The following is a 15,000-nucleotide window of genomic DNA, read 5'->3' as shown; positions in this document are numbered from 1 at the left end:
ACCTTTATAATATTCTGCAAAATATTTCTTTCTCTGGGTGTGTGTGTGTGTTGTCTTCCCACAACATTTTAACATGTACTTTTCATTTAAGTTCATTGACATTTCCAGCCATCTCATACCTATTTTTGCAAGTAAGGAGATGCTAAGGGAAGCTTTTTTGGAGGTTGTGTTCATTGCAGCACCTCCATCTATTTCCAGACATTCAAGCTGAGCTAAACGTAAGGTGTGAAGAATTGAGACCACTCGTTAAGTTCCAGCTACTGTAAGAAGATTTATTTCTCAAGCTGATTCACAGTAATCTGGTCAACTAAAGGTCAGCACTAGAGTAGTGCTAGATAAGAATGAATGGAAATCAAGTATAGTAAGACCACACCTGGAATACTGCAGCCAATTTTGGTCACCATATCACAGAGAAGATGTTGAGAGTTTGGAAAAAAAATCAGAGAAGAGCAAGTAAGATGATCAGGGGCCTAGAGACTAAAACATATGAAGAATGGCTGTGGGACTTGGGTTTGGCTAGTCTAAAGAAAAGAAGAAATAGGGGAGACACGATAGCAGTATTCCAGTATTTGAGGGGCTGCTGCCAAGAAGAGGGGGTCATGTTATTCTCCAAAGCACCAGAGGGCAGGACAAGAAACAATGGTTGGAAACTGATCAAAGAGAGAAGCAATCTGGAATTAAGGGAAAACTTTCTGACAGTGAGGACAATTAACCAGCGGAACAGCTTGCCTCCAGAAATCGTGGGCGCTCCATCGCTGGAGATTTTTAAGAAGAGGCTAGACAGTCCCTTGTCTGAGATGGTATAGGTTATCCTGCTTGAGAAGGGGGTTGGACTGGAAGACCTCCAAGGTCCCTTCCAGCTCTGTTATATTCTAAAGTGGGACTGGATATGGATTGCTTGTGGAACATAATGATTCCAGGCTGATTCCTTTCTTGACTCCACCGCCTGTCTCTGCCTTTTCTTCTCTTACTTTAAAGCAAAAATAAAGGAATTCCTGCTGATTTTACTCTGCTAGTCATTGCCTAGTGGGCAATGCTCATCTCTGTTTCAAGGCCATTGAGTCAGCACTGTCTGAAGACATTTCCATGGTCTTGTGGAGAGCATGACATCACAGAATGCTGTCACTTACCCACCGAAGTGGTACCTATTTACCTACTTGTATTTTCATGTTTTCAAACTGCTAGGTTGGCAGGAGCCTGACTGAGGACAGGAGCACACCCCATTGCGTGGTGCTTAGCCCCTACCTGTACTCTTTATATACTTATGATTGTGTATCATCTGACCCATCCACTGCGATAATCAAGTTCGCAGATGATACAACTGTGGTGGGTCTTATTACAGGTGGGGATGAGACAGCATATAGGGCGGAGGTACAAAAACTATCCATATGGTGTAAACAACTTGCACCTAAACAGGAGGACTGTGTAGAAAGAGTTTCCTCCTATAAATTTCTGGAAGTCTACCTCTGTGAAGATCTGACCTGGAAAGTTAACACAACTCAGGTGGCTAGAAAGGCCCAACAGAGGCTTCACTTTCTTAGGGTCTTGCGGAAGAACAGGGTAGAACAACAGCTAATGACCCTCTTTTACCGGCCTACTATAGAGAGCGTCCTCTCGTACGGTATTGTGGTTTGGTATGCTGGTCTGACAGCCGCGGATAGGAAAGTATTACAGAGGGTAGTGAGCACAGCACAAGACATTGTGGGCTGTTCCCTGACACCACTGGATGACATCGCCAGGGCTCATTGCCTTAGAAGAGTGAGGAAGATTCTCAGGGACGACTCACACCCTGGACGGTATCTCTTTACTCTCCTACCATCCGGTAGGAGATATAGGAATATAGCTAGCCATACCAACAGGCTGAAAAATAGCTTTTATCCGTGGGCTGTTAGGATTTTAAATGGGACATAATCTTATGCAGAATTGACTTGGGAGGCTGGTGTGTGGTGTCGTTGGTTCACATGGTGTGGTAGGATGGAGGGTTTGTTGTCACTGTGTGTTGGGGGGAGAGAGCACGGGGGGAGGCTCAGCTAATCTCAATGTACACATGTTGTACTTTGACAATAAAGGTTTATTATTTATTATTTATTAAGTCTCAAATCTGAGGTGCCAGCTTTCTGGTCAACAAGCCCAGCCTTTTAACCACTCAATCACCATGCCACCACTCTGACATTAACCCCGCATTAAAAAGGTCCACCCTCTAGAAATTCTTCAAAAACTTCTTATCATAAGGAAAGATGTAACTATAATTTCCACCCAAAACAGACATAATGATATTTAATGATATGGCTTGGGTCCGGGATATTTGAGGGAACACCTGCTGCCAGCATCAAGTTCCCTTCATCCAGTGCGCTCGCACAGGGAGGGTCTTCTCAGGGTGCTGCCGGTAAAAGATTGCCGGCGGATAACACCCAGGGGGAGAGCCTTCTCTGTGGGTGCTCCTGCCCTCTGGAACCAGCTGCCCGTGGAGCTCAGGACTGCCCCTGACCTTTGTTCATTCCGCCGGGACCTGAAGACTTGGCTCTTTGAGCTCTCTGGCCCAGGCTGAGAATTTTAACTGGGGTTTTATTTTCAGGGATAATTTAATCTTTTTAATTGTCTTTTAACTTTTGTATTTTGTATTGATGTGATTTTAAAATGCCCTGTAAACTGCCCTGAGTCCTTCGGGAAAGGGCGGTATATAAATCTAATTAAATTAAATTAAATTAAAAATAATGATATGTCTCCTTTGTCTTGTTTTATCTGTTCAGTTTAATACGAAGACTTCCTATTAAAGCATTCTGAGTTGAAAAGATATTAGGCTATAGGACTATGTGACTTGTTTCAAAGTGACCTTTTGCACAATCTCTTAGCATGCTTGAAATGCTCCTGTTGTGATTCCTCGCCAGCCCATGGATCCGACAACTGAGTCTGGGGAATCAAAGAAGGAGGAGGAGGAGCCTGGAGTGCCAGCAGAGTCAGAGGGAGGCTCTAATGAGCTCCAAGACTTACAATCTGATGAGGAGCCTGGCCACTCTACTCCTGCTGAGGCTGAGACAGACTGTGTGGACTCACAGCTGGAAGACATCATAGATGCTTGCAAATGCCGACAGGCAACGAGAGTTGGGCAGAGGGATGCAATGGGGCGGCTCCAAAGGCAAAGGAGAGGCATTAGGAAGCCAGGCCTTGGGCTGCATAATAAAAGGGAAGGTGTGGGAGGTGCTGGTTGCTGAAGGCAACCATTTGTGAAGGAATCAAGTTTCATTGAATTGTGTTTTGTTTGCCTTTGCCGTTGGACAATTTTGCAGGTCTGTAAATAATAATAAAAGGGGTTTGTTCTTCCTGCGGTTCCAGCCTACTTGTTTGAAGAGGGTTTTCTCCTTGTGAGTTTAACAAGGACTCACATAGGGTGGGACATAACAGCTCCTCACAAAAGCATTAAAACCGCCACATGCTCTGGAAAAACTCAAAAACAATTGTTTTAAACGCTGCATCCTCTCAACTATTTACCTAAAACGTGGAAGCATAGAGGTGGAAGGGACTTGCTCATCCGAATCAAACAATTATGATTACATACATATAGAACACATTATCTGGGGCAATCACTAAAGCATGTCATGCTTTATGCACATATGGATAGATAAATAGACTGGGGCAGCTTCCAATGAAAGTGAGCAATCCTTCAAAAAGATGCTGAACTTTTAATGCTTCGAGACAATGTTGTTCCCTCAGAACTCCAAAGCTTGGCAGAAAGCCTCCTTTAAATGCTTTGCATAAGCAGTAGATGTTTGGGTCAATATTTTCCTGCCTGGGTGATCTGAAGAAGACACTGGACAATCTACAGCTGACCTTGTCTGGCTCATGCGTTAGGTAGGCTCACAACGTGTTAACATTTGGAAGGAGAATCTGTATGGAATGCCAATGCTCCAGGCTAGACTGGGAGGAAAAACAAAACAAGATGCAAGAGGTGATAATAGCAAAACTCTTCTGTTTTGTTTCCAAGACGTTGACATGGATAAGTCCAGGAAGTCACCAGGAGTCAAACGTCAAACCTGAATGGAAGGAAACTTTACCTAGATGATTACATACTAATCTCTCTCTCTCTCTCTCTCTCTCTCTCTCTCTCTCTCTCTCTCTCTCTCTCTCTCTCTCTCTCTCTCTCTCTCTCTCTCTCTCTCTCTCTCTCTCTCTCTCTCTCTCTCTTATTTTGGAATTATCAAAACCAGGCACACTGGCTGAGGAATTCTGGGAGTTGAAGTCCACAAGTCATAAAAGGGCTACGTTTGAAGACCCCTGCGCTGAACAATTGGAAAGTTAAAAATTGACTGGAAAAGATCTATCTGGAACTCCTACTGAATGTTGTAGAACATGGACATTCATAATTAATTTTCTACGGACAGTGCATGAACATTAAAAATAAATAAACAATCAGAATATCCCTAACCTTGCATGAAAAATGCCATCAACTTTGCTAAATGTAGTAGCTTTCATTTTACTCGACAGGACCTTTGTTTAAGAACCTCATAAAATAAAATTAACCACTGGAAACCATAAAGGGGCTATGTGTATGTATTTCTCCTCTCCCTCTGAATCTCAGGCCATACTTTCGCATTATCAGATTCTAATTTTCATTAGCCTGCAATATCGATCAACTGCCTGCTATATTATTATGCAGTGGTGCTGACTTAAACTCAAGTAAATGGGGAGCCAAAACTCTTTAGGTGGGAATCTGTGCCAAGGAATCTGTCTTCTGTGGTATGCACGTATTAATTCAGCTGAGCATCACTGGTGATCACTTCCCAATGTTTTTTTTTAGAAGCAACATTTTATACAACACAACCTTATCAAATACTCTTAGGTCTCAAATTGTAAATCTTCTTAGCCATGCTGATTTAATCAGAACCAATTCACATTCTTAGCCAGTTCCTTTCATAATTTTTCCCTTTCCTCTCAATCAAAGCAATATGCTGACTATGACTATGTATAAATGATAGCGTGTCCACAATGACAGCAGTCAGAACATAGACACATAGAGCTCTAAGGGATCTTGGAGATCCCTCTAGTCCAACCCCCTGCTCAAGAGAGAAGACCTTATACCATTCCACTCAAATGATTATCTACTCTATTTTTTTTGAAAACCTCCGGTGATTGAGCACCCACAACCCTAGGAGTCAACTATTCCATTGATTAATTATTCTCACTGTCAGAAAATTTCCCCTTACTTCTAGGCTGGATCTCTCTTTCATAACCTTCCACCCATTACTTCATGCCCTGCCCTCTGATGCTTTGGAGAATAATTTGACACCCCCCTTTTTCTGTGACAGCCCCTCAAGTACTGGAAGACAGTTATCATGACTCTACTAATCCTTATCTTCAATAGGCTAGACCAGTGATAGCGAGCCTTGTAGAGACCTAGTGCCCAAACTGCAACCCAAAACCCACTTATGTATTGTCGGGTGCTGGGTGGGCGTGGCCCATTGGGTGGGCGTGGCTGCAGTGGTAACGGCAGACTGGGTGGGACTAAAAAGTTCAATCAATCAATTCCAACTTTGCGAGATCTTTTTTTCCCCCGCGAGAACTTGCAATTGATTGATTGATTGAACCTTTTTTTTTGCACACAGTGGCAGAGGTCTAAAGTGAAAAGATTTTATAAAACCCAGCTGAAGGCCTAGAACGGGGGCAACAGAGCACATGCCCATAGAGAGGCCTCTGTGTGCCACCTGTGGCACGTGTGCCAAAGGTTCGCCACCACGGGGCTAGATGTATCTAGCTCTGTCACCCATTCATCATATGATTTAGCTACAGATCTTTTTATAAACTTTGTTGCTCTTCTCTACTCACTTTTTAAGGTTTGAGATGGGTTTTTTTGGTATCATAGTGAACTGTACATAGTATTCTAAGTGTGGCCTCACTAGTGCAGTATAGAGCAATATGATCACTTCTCACGATCTCTTTGACATTTTTGTTCTACCTGAAGGAGGAAAACGGAACCAGAGGGTTTACCTGGGGTCTTTGGGCTTTATTGGAGAATAAAAGATCAATACAATATTACAATGGAATCACATACTATGTGTTTGTGAATACCTTGGCGTAGGTAAGGACAAATTGATGAGTAATGAATGACCAGATCTGAAGGTTGTTAGAAGTAGGTCTTCCAGGCAATACAAACTCCTCTTTTTTGCTCAAAACCTTACTTAGACAGAGTACCCTTCTCAATTGCTAATATCTTTTGGATCTAATGATAAAAATATCAGGTACCAACTGTGACAACTTTCTTTTGATTCAGATCATTTATTCATGATACACGTGGGCAAACATCTGTTGTCTTCCCCCGGTTTTCTGCTTTCTGCTTTCTATTTTTATTTTTAATTATTCTGAACTCCACTTATCCACATGTTTGATTTTCAAATATAATAAGGAGCTTCCACATTTAAGAGTGGTGTAAGTTAGGAGGGAGACTTTCGCTGCCTACGATGGCCTGAATCATTTTTAATAGATCAGGATCAGAACCAAGATGTAGAGATGGGCAGCACATATTCAAGTCATTTTCCTAAGGAACCACACGAGTCACTAGGATTGTTGTGGAGGGCTGATCCGTGCAGGCTGGACAGGGACAACTAAAGATCAACATGTCACCTGTAGGGAACATAAAATGCCTAGGTCTATACTAGAGCCTCAATTCAGATCTGTCCCTCCATTGGTTAAATGTAGGGCAGTTAAAAAATACTCTAGGACAGAAGTATTTAATTGTTATTCTACTGTTGTGCTTTCCACGATGTGAAAAATTAATAGCAAAAGCAATAACACTTCTTTATATACCACAACATAGAGCTTTACAGCCATCTTTAATCAGTTTACACAGTCAGCATTTTGCCTCCCCCCAAAAAAACAATCTGGGTCCTCATTTTATTGACCTTGGAAAGATGAAAGGCTGAATCAACCTTCAGTCCAGTAATCCTGCACCACTAAAGCTGTTATTAATGGGAACAGTCAGTCACAATTATCTAATCGTGACTAATTAATCCGAAAGACTGCAGTGGACTGAAGGCTGACCAAATTATTTTGCACCCAGCCTCCAAATTATTGCAGAAACCAAAGTTGAGCTACAGGTAGTGTACATACATACGTACACTTTGTCCTAGTTTTGCAAATATATGTCCAAGGGCAGGACTTGTTTGGAACATTAGTTCATAAGACTACTTGGAAAGACTGCACTATGAAGAAAAAACCATTGCAGCTTCACAATATCCAAATTCACACAACCGTTTCTTTTGTAGCGAGAGAGAAATCAAGACTATATCTTTATCTGAAAGATTATATCTTTATTTTCCCCACAGACAGGACGGAAGTGCTTTCCCCTTTACTTTCACACGCAACTGATTGATAATGATAAATAGTTAATGTACTCTTCTGAAACTTTCCCCTTTTATTCTGGTGGCATAAATTTATCAAATGTATAGTATCTGAATATTTTTTAAATGGTTTCTGGAATGTTATATGGCATGGCTGAGATATTTGACTGGACTGGTGGAGGGTTTTAATCTTACAGTCGAGATGCTAAAGCCAAACCCAGCCTCAACAATTTCATACAATCATTTTGAGACTTATTTATTTAATGTAATTCACGCACTGCTGCCCCATTCAAAGAAGGAGTGTGGTGATATAGGATGACATAAATCCAGTAGAAGCCAATTCCAGAAAGAAAGAAAAAAAAACCCAAACAAATCAAAACTAGTAAAATACATAGAATGCAATAAAGCAAGAGAACTTTAATTTTAAGAGAATTTTAATTTTAGTTTTAATTTTAATTTTAACTGGGGTTTTACTTATGCAGGGACGAATATAATTTTTTAAATCTGTTTTTAACTTTTGTATTTTTGTTTTTAATCACCCTGTAAACCGCCCTGAGTCCTTCGGGAAAGGGCGGTATATAAATGTAATAAAATAAATAAAATAAAATAAATAAACTTTTTTTACACGTTATGCAGAACAGCGTAGTCTTCCTGAATTTTTAATTGATGAAGAATTGCACATTTCAGATCATATAAGAGTACGTTGGAAAGTTAACAGGTATAAAGCTATTATAGGTTCGTGTGCTGTCAAAAATACATCATCTTTTTCTCACTCAAGGTGAAGAGATTGATTTGAAAGCAGGGATGGTGTTTTATAAACTTTTACACTACACTTCCCATAATGTTTGGTCACTTCCCATAATGTTTTGTCACTTGTCTGTCGTGTCCTGTGAGATGGGGCGAGATAGAAAAACGCTGGATAAACGAATAAATAATAGTTTTTAAAAACCTGTTTACTGTACATAATATCTAGAAGTTATCAAGTTGCCTATTCTGATCTGAAAAGCATGTGCAGAGTTCTGAAACTGAAAAACGAAACCAAATAACATTTAGGTAGTCTCCTACAGATGACCTCAAAAAATAATAAAAAAAAAGAAATCAATTTCTGGAACAGCTAAATAAGGAATCTCTCTAATCCTAAATTCAGCTCTTCAGTACAGATCCACAACAGAAGTTTAAAATATTTGCCTCCTGACAAGTGATGACAGGCACATTATGATTTAATTCCGTGATCAATATGCTTTCCCAAACCATTTCAGACTCCTCTGCGGGGATTAAAAAGTCATTTGTAAAAATGGTTATGTTGAAGTGGTTTATATGGATTTTTCTCCGTTCGCCAATTAAGTCATTTACATTCCCTCGTGACACGGTTCTTCACAGCTGATTGAGCAGAGGGGCTGAATAAGCATAAGCGTACCTAATAATTCCACCACCTTCTTCTGCTCAATGTAGGAGCCAGAGTTAGCAACGATGTTAAGTTTAGCTAACTCGGAGTCAGCGGGGTGTCATTCTCAATGTTGCAGGGAAATTAATTGCCAGGCGATATGTCTTAACATCACAGATTGACCTATGAAACGAAGCAGACAATGTCCATTGAAGGGCCAAGGATACTGTATTAATTTGTGCAGTTCAGGGTCAAGATACAGCAATGAAAGGTTGGGGAAATGTACCAAGGCAAGTTTTGCCACTCTGAATTATCCATCTAATATTCGTTGACTATCTCTGATTCTTTTTTTTTATTGAAAAGTTTTACAAAATTTTTAATAATAACCCCCCTCCCCATCAACCCTCCCCCCTTCCCTCCCCCCCGGACTTCCCAAAGCAGAATACAGGGTATTACATATAGCAATCTTATGCTAACATATGCTAAATATCTATTACAACGTTAACAAACCTTCCACCCTTTAACTCCCTTATAACAAAACTAAAGTAATTATATTTATATTTATATTTATTAAATTTTTATACCGCCCTTCTCCCGAAGGACTCAGGGCGGTGTACAGGGCAATAAATATCAAAATATACATACAAAAGTTAAAAAAAGATTAAATAATTATGCCCAATATAAAACAATAATAACACTTCTATAATTGTAAAAATTATTCATATGATCAGCCCTTTCATATCCAAAGGTTTAAGATCACTTCAAGAATCAGAGATAGTTTCAGAACAAATATGGGACTATCTCTGATTCTTGAAGTGATCTTAAACCTTTGGATATAAAAGGGCTGATAGTTAGCTGCGATGCTGTCTCTCTCTCTCTCTCTCTCTCTCTCTCTCTCTCTCTCTCTCTCTCTCTCTCTCTCTCTCTCTCTCTCTCTCTCTCTCTCTCTCTCTCTCTCTCTCTCTCCCCCCCAGGTGTTTTACAAACTCTTGAAGTAAGTCATGGTTTTTAAGAAAGCATGTTGGCATATCACTGTTTGATCAGTCAGGCCAGGAATGTCTAAGACTTTATCAGGAAAACCATAGATAAGAAGAGATTGGACAGCCATTTGTCTGAAATGGTATAGGGCCAGGGGTCTTCAAACCTGGCCCTTTTATGACTTGTGGATTTCAACTCCCAGAATTCCTCAGCCAGGCACGCTGGCTGAGGAATTCCGGGAGTTGAAGTCCACAAGTCATAAAAGGGGCCAGGGGTCTTCAAACTTGGCCCTTTTATGACTTGTGGATTTCAACTCCCAGAATTCCTCAGCCAGGCACGCTGGCTGAGGAATTCTGGGAGTTGAAGTCCACAAGTCATAAAAGGGGCCAGGGGGTCTTCAAACTTGGCCCTTTTATGACTTGTGGACTTCAACTCCCAGAATTCCTCAGCCAGGCACGCTGGCTGAGGAATTCCGGGAGTTGAAGTCCACACGTCATAAAAAGGTTTGAAGACCCCTGGTATAGGGTCTCCTGCTTGAGCAGGGGGTCAGACTAGAAGACCTCCAAGGTGCCCTCCGACTCTGTTATTCTGAGTATCAGTGTGAGTTCAGCAGGGTGGATGGATATGCCTGTGAAGGTTATAGCTACCCAGAAATGTTAACAAGGGATGTTTGTATTCCATTTTCAAAACACTTAATATTGCTTTAACATCTAGGCATTTAAGTGTTGCTGACTTCCATATTGTTGACCGAAGGAGCTAAGAAGGATAGGAAGTTAGGGTTATGAACTCACAACACGGAGAAAAAGAAGTCTGTGTGTATTAACAGTTCTGCCCTTTAGCAACTCCTTGTCACTCACTCCGGCTTTAACAAATTCAGCCATTACATCCATTTGGTTTACATTTATGAAAGGAACCCAGAAGCATTTAATCGATAATCTGTTCCTGCCTCACCCCGTAAGGATTATTCCCCCTTATGTCTGAACAAGGGAAATTGTGGTCTACCAACACAGATATTCTTGCTCTCTTTTTTGAAGTCTCAAGGAATGGGATAAAGTTGCAGTTTTGTTTTATAGGAAAAGACCTTAAGTAGTGGTGGTGGTGGGGAAAGAATCTCTCATAGCCTTGGATGCTGATATTCCTGAAATTTAAAATCATTTGAAACACTAGGACTAAAAGTTCAGGTCGCTGACATTTTTTGAGAGGGCTTTAAATCCTGTAAGAGCCAAAGAGGAGGAACAACGTCCCAGCACAGAGTGTGTGTTTCCCCACTGCCCGTAAATAATGCATTCCCTTCTCTACTTATGCTGTAATTACACATGACATATGGCATATGTTGTTTCTGAAAATCTAGGTGGCTTCGGCTCTTTTTGCGAATTAAAAAAACAGGGGTAATAAATAGGAAGGGGATTCTCATTTCAAAGGATCTTCCCCCGTGTATAATATTCCTACGCTGGGCTAGCATTAGTTTGGGTGGGGGGAAAAGGGGACATATTAAAGTTTCCTTCAAGTCTAGGCCAGCTCTTAGTGACTTCATGGACGCATCTACCTAGATATCATCTAGAGCAGGGGTCCCCCACCCCCCCACCCCTTGGAACCGGGCCGCATGAGTGGCAGGCCCGTGTGCACACGAGCTGAACTGCACGGGTGCTTGTGTGTGCCGGCCTGCCATTTGCACGGCCTGGTTCCCCAGCCGGGTCACCAAGCCACAAAGATTGAGGACCACTAGCCCATTTGGAACCAGGCTGCACAAGTGGTGGGCCGGCATGCGTGTACACACACAGCCCAGCTCAATTTGCTCAAATCGAGCTGTGAATGCGCGCCTGTGCGCCGGCCCACTGCTCATGCAGCCTGGCTCTGCTCTCCCCTCCTCAAGCCGGGCCACCAAGCCACAAAGGTTGGGGACCACTGATCGAGAGTCAAAGATCTAGATCCATTTGTCTGAAATGGTATAGGGCAGGGCTAGGCAACCTTGGCTCTTGTATGACTCGTGGACTTCAACTCCCAGAATTCCTGAGCCAGCATGGCTCAGCTTGGAAACCTCTCTCTTTCCCTTCAGCATGGCTGGCTCAGGAATTCTGGGAGTTGAAGTCCACGAGTCATAAAAGACCCAAGGTTGCCTACCCCTGGCCTAGGCTTAGGCCACTTTATGACTCATGGACGTCAACTCCCAGAATTCCTGAGCCAGCCATGTTGAGGGGAAAGGGAGAGGTTTCCAAGCTGAGTCCTGGCTGGCTCAGGAATTCTGGGAGTTGAAGTCCACGAGTCATAAAAGAGCCAAGGTTGCCTACCCCTGGTATTGGGACTCCTGCCTGAGGAGGGGGGTGGACTAGATGGCCCCCAAGGTCCCTTCCAACTTTATCATTATTATATTATTATTGCTATATTATCTGAAATGGTTCTGGATGAAATTCTCATCCAAAGTGCTGAAAATAAATATTTACTTTAAGGAAATTATTTCTCTAGACAACAAATAAGTAACCAAATTATAAAGTGTTCAAATTTGCCTAGAGCACTGATTTTAATTTCCAGTTTGACTAGGGAATGTTTTCTTTTTTTTTACATTTTCTCATTAAAAAAACCACTCTGAATAATAAATATTACTATTTATGCCATTTACCAAAGAATTAAATGTATTTTTAAAAAGTTGGTTATCTGCTCTTGATTTAAAAAGAGACAAGACAAATAGAAAGAAGACAATATCTCAAGGCTACATTGTTAGTTTTCCTTTAAATATGTTTCTTTTACGATAATTCTGTAGGTTTTGACTTGATGCAGCAAAAGCCTAGTTTTTCTCTTTCCTATTATTCAAAGCTCTGTGTTTGCATACTCTTTTTTTTAGAGTTTCATTGGCTTCCATTTCCAGACAGCAGTTCAATCAAATGGAATAAAAAGCTATCAAAAATTCACTTCAGATTGTATGACTTTTCTTCCAGCTACATCGATTTTACTCATTTCCACATGATCACATAATCATCTTGTTAGATTTTCTTCTTATACTAGCTTCAAATATTGCTCTGTTTCCAAAGTCATTTAGGATTGTTTAAAAACACAGATGTGCATCAGCACAGAAAGAGAGAGAAAGAGGGAGAAAGAGAAAGAGAGAGAAAAAAAATATTGTGCGAATATTAAACAATAATACAACTATTTTTATTTTATTTTTTTATTTTATTTATTTATTTTATTTTAATTCCATTTATATCCTGCCCTTCTCCGAAGACTCAGGGAGGCTTACAAGCTTAGCAGTAGCCTTCATTCTATGTATCTGCCTGCTTATTAGGGCTTTCACACACACCCCAAGCAGCATTATTACAAAGTCAGCTTATTGCCCCCAACAATCTGGGTCCTCATTTTACCTACCTCAGAAGGATGGAAGGCTGAGTCAACCTTGAGCCTGGTGGGACTCGAACCTGCACTAATTGCAGGCAGCTGGTGTTACTTAAGGAGGCATTAGCCCACTGCTCCACCAAGGCTCTATACACTGCAAGAATAGACGTTGATGGAATCAAGGCTCTGAACATATCTGTGTTGTGTCCATAACAATTTTTTGATGGTTGATATTCCTGAATCTGATGTCTATCCAAATAGTTCATACTATTATCCATACAGCTGCAAAACGTAAGGATGTTCCTTTCCCAAATATAAATTCAAATTTAAGACCATCGTGAAAATGATGAGGGGAAGAACAGGGAACACATGTCTGTAGGCTTCAACTAACTGGACAAGTCACCATCAGATAGTGTGGAAAACATTTAGGATGGCTAGGGATATTTCATCTGATCATGTTAGGGGAGGGAGGGAGGGAGGGAGGGAGGAGAGAGAGAGAGAGAGAGAGAGAGAGAGAGAGAGAGAGAGAGAGAGAGAGAGAGAGAGAGAGAAATACACAGAGACATATATGTACTGTATACTGTAGAAAGAGATTTATAAGTGCTTTTTTTAGAAAATCTACCAACCTATTCTACTACTACTACTACTACTACTACTACTACTACTAATAATAATAATAATAATAATAATAATAATAATAATAATAATAATAATAATAATAATAATAATAATAATAACCTGCAACATAACGCCCAGGACTTAACAATAGTTGATAAGAAAGACAAAAAAGTCTGGATACTGGACGTGGCAGTGCCTGGAGACAGCAGAATAGACAAGAAAGAACTGGAGAAGATAACAAAATACAAAGACCTACAAATAGAAATAGAAAGACTGTGGCAAAGGCAAGCCAGGGTAGTACCAATAGTAATAGGTGCCTTGGGGGCAATCCCAAAACAGCTGGAGCACCACTTGAACACCATCATCGGCATTGACAAATTCGCCATTAGTCAATTGCAAAAGGCAGCCTTACTAGGAACTGCTCCATCACTGGAGGTTCTACAGAAAATTATTGGACAACCATTTGTCTGAAATGGTACAGGATTTCCTTCTTGAGCAGGGGGTGGGATTGGAAGACCTCCAAAGTCCCTTCTAACTCTGTTATTCTGTTAAATAAATCTCCCTTCTTTTATGGTTATCTAATCATTGCTTGAAGGGACGCGGTGGCTCAGTGGGTTAGGACGCTGAGCTTGTCGATCAGAAGGTCGGCAGTTTGGCGGGTCGAATCCCGAGTGCCGCGTAACAGAGTGAGCACCTGTTACTCGTCCCAGCCTCTGCCCACCTAGCAGTTCGAAAGCACGTAAAAATGCAAGTAGAAAAATAGGGACCCCTACGGTGGGAAGGTAACAGCGTTCCGTGTGCCTTTGGCGTCCAGTCATGCCGGCCACATGACCACGGAGACGTCCTCGGACAAGCGCTGGCTCTTCGGCTTTGAAACGGAGATGAGCACCAGCCCCTAGAGTCGGAAACGACTAGCACGCATGTGCGGGGGAGCCTTTACCTTTAATCATGGCTTAGCTCAGACTCTTGTTCTCAAGAATGCAGATACCGAGAAGTGTTTCTCTCTGCCCTTCATTCACAGCTGAGGGAAGAAAACAGCAAACAAAGCTTAAACTTCATTTCCACCATACTTGAGATTAGCAAGATTTAAACAAGAGCCACAAAGGGACTCTTACTTTTTGTATCATCAAAATCTAATTCCACATTAAACAAAATGAGGCTTAAGAGGTTGGTGGGGAGCCTTGCCTCTTGACAATTCATCAATATATAACTCTAGCCAACTCAAATATATCCTGGAAAGGCGTTGTAGCAGTTTCTTGACATTTTCAAAGCTCATGTCTACAGAATAATAATGAATCATTGTCTCTAGAATGTAATGGCAGCGACAAATTTTATCATTCCCTTGAGATAAAGCAACTGTTCTAT

The 15,000-nt window shown here is 41.3% G+C and overlaps 1 long non-coding RNA gene across 1 annotated transcript in view; it reads right to left on the bottom strand.

The window, feature by feature from the left end:
• Nucleotides 1-15,000, bottom strand: part of LOC310643493 — a 222,764-nt gene that overhangs the window by 145,313 nt on the left and 62,451 nt on the right. The gene's annotated exons all lie outside the window — the stretch shown is intronic.

Source organism: Vipera ursinii, assembly GCF_947247035.1.
Source record: "Vipera ursinii genome assembly, chromosome: 7".
Lineage (NCBI taxonomy): Eukaryota > Metazoa > Chordata > Lepidosauria > Squamata > Viperidae > Vipera > Vipera ursinii.
This window is presented reverse-complemented; position numbering and strand designations above follow the sequence as displayed.